The following is a 2,747-nucleotide window of genomic DNA, read 5'->3' as shown; positions in this document are numbered from 1 at the left end:
ACAGTTGCCCCACATAGTGTCAGTGAGCCCCAACCAACAGAGCAAAAGACTGGCCTCTCAAAAGCAAAAAGAAGTTCCATCAGCAGACAGACTTTGGACTTGAACTGCAACCCTAGACCGTCCTAGCTCTCTAGCCTGAAAACTTTTGGCCTAAACTTCTTGGATCCTCAGTATGCTAGCCCACCCTGCACGTTTTGAACTGGACCATTTCAGTGATGTCAGAAAGAAGAATAGGAGACCCCTTAGTTCTAGATTCCCACTGCCTCCACCAACAGAAACATTGATTGGTTAGGCAACTACCCATGAATGAGAATATCTTTGTGAAAATTATAAAACTCAAGGCAAGGTTACAACACACCAGTGTAGTAAAAATAAATCAGAAACCACATTAAAATGGGTAAAAGAAATATTTTATCCATATTACCTATCCCTTAAGTCACCATGGCACACCAGCTAGTAACAAATAAAAGGAACAGGACTTCTAGATGCTAGCAGGTGTTCTCTTGGCACTAGTCCCTTGACCTCTACCAGTGGCTTTACAAGCCTGTGTAACTGCTGCCCCACTAGGTCTTTACCAGTTTTCCCAACCAGAAAATCAAGATTAAGATCTCTGCCAACCACCCCACCTAAAGAAAGAAGCTATCTGAAGTCTCTGTACTACTAGAGAGCCCTGCCAGCAGCCCTGCAACTAAGAAGCCCCCTCAACTAGCCCTGCCCAATCACAAAGCCCTGTTATTGACCTCGAGACCACATAACCCTGCTTATTGGCTCTGTCAACCATGCAGTCCCTAAAGAGCCCGACCCAACTATAAAAGCTTTACCTTACCCAGGGGCACTGCCTATCAGCCCTCTTAAGGAGCCTCATCAGTATCCTTGCCCCACTTTGGAACCCCACCAGTACGACTGTGGAGCACTGCTTCTGATCCTGCCCAACTGACAAAACCCCATCAATAGCTTCACTACACTGTGGATCTCTGCCAATGGCTTTGCCTAGCTGCAAATCCTCTCTATACAGCCCCTCCTGACTGTGGGGCCCCAGCAGCAGGTGTGCCTGACCATGTAACACTAATGCTTGGTCTCTTCTGACCATGGACTCTGGCAACAGATTCTGCACAACTTTGGAATCCAGCAGCAGGTCCCATTTACCTGCCATGGCCCCCCCATAAGAGATTCCAGGTGACTACAGATACCACAACTAGCTCATCTAGAATCCTACATCAGGTGACTGGTGTATGCCTTTCTCTGCTAAATCCAGCCTATAAAGACCAGAAATAGTGACCATATCTTCAAAAGTACAGATATCGATACAAGGATCATGAATAATCAGGGAAACACGACACCACCAAAGGTAACTAATAAAGCTTCAGTCATTAACCTTAAATGAATGGTGATATATAAACTACTTAACATCAAAAAGAAGCTCTGTGAACTACAAGAGAACATAGATAGACAACTGAATGAAATCAGGAATGCAATACATGAACAAAATGAGGAGATCAACAAATAAATAGAATCCATAAAAACAAAGAGGAATTCTAGAACTGAAGAATACAGTGATTGAACTGAGAAATTCATTATAGAGCTACAACATTGAACTCAGTCACATAGAAGAAAGAATTAGTGAACTCTAAGTCATTTGAAATTATCTGGTTAGAGGAGCAAAAAGAAAGGATGAAAATGACAATAGTCTGCAAAATCTATAAGATATCATCAAAAATATATATATACACATTATGGGAGTCCATGGAAGTGGTAGAAGAGGACAGAAAGACTTTTCAAAGAAATAATGGCTAAAACTTCCAAATCTGTAGAGGGTAATGGACAACTAGATTCAAAAAGCCCAAAACTTTTTAAATAGGTTGAGCCTAAAGAGGTCTATGCCAAAATACATTATAATCAAATCATTTAAAAAATCAAAGATAAAGAGAAAATTCTGAAAGCAAGAAAAGTGACTCATTACATTCCAGAGAATCCCCATGAGACTATTAGCATATCTCTCAGCAGAAATCTTGCAGACAAGGAAAGAGTAGGATGATATGTTTAAAGAACTGAAGGAAAAAAAAAATACCAACCAAGAATACTACACACGGCAAAACTGTCCTTCAGAAATGAAGGAGAGATAAAGATCTTTCCAGATAAACAAAAACTGAGGGAATTTTCCAGCACTAGACCTACCTTCCAAGAAGCAACATTGCCAGCCCACATAATCATATGAGCCAATTCCTCAAAATAAATCTCTATATGCATACCTACATCCTATTTGTTATTTCTTTGGGGACTCCTGATCAATACAGATGAGACTACTTTTATGGTACTACAGGACAGAAGATATATCCATCCTCTTAAGACCAGGAATGGGATTATTATTAGCTCTTTAACAGCAAATGATCTCACTCTAAAATCCCATCCAAAGTGTGTGCTTTTAAAGGCCACTCCCAGAACCAGTTGTATTAGCAGGGGTTCTCCACAAATCACAGTGTGGGACAGAGGTGTGTGCACAAATAATTTATTTGTGAAGTAAGCTCAGGAAGTAGGAGTTAAGTACAGGGGTTGTGAAAGAGGAGAGTAGGTAAAGTTGAACAATGGATTTGGCTACTTCAAGCAACTTACTATTGTTTCTTGCCAGACCATCTGACAAGTCTTATGAAAGGAGTCACTGAGGCACTGACTCCCAACCCCTGTTGGCTAAAGAGTGGTCCTATGGGATTGGAATACCCACACATCCATGTTCCATACACATCAATGCT

Source organism: Neovison vison, chromosome 6, assembly GCF_020171115.1.
Source record: "Neovison vison isolate M4711 chromosome 6, ASM_NN_V1, whole genome shotgun sequence".
Classification (NCBI taxonomy): Eukaryota; Metazoa; Chordata; class Mammalia; order Carnivora; family Mustelidae; genus Neogale; species Neogale vison.
The sequence above is the reverse complement of the archived record's forward strand: the minus strand, read 5'-3'. Positions refer to the sequence as shown.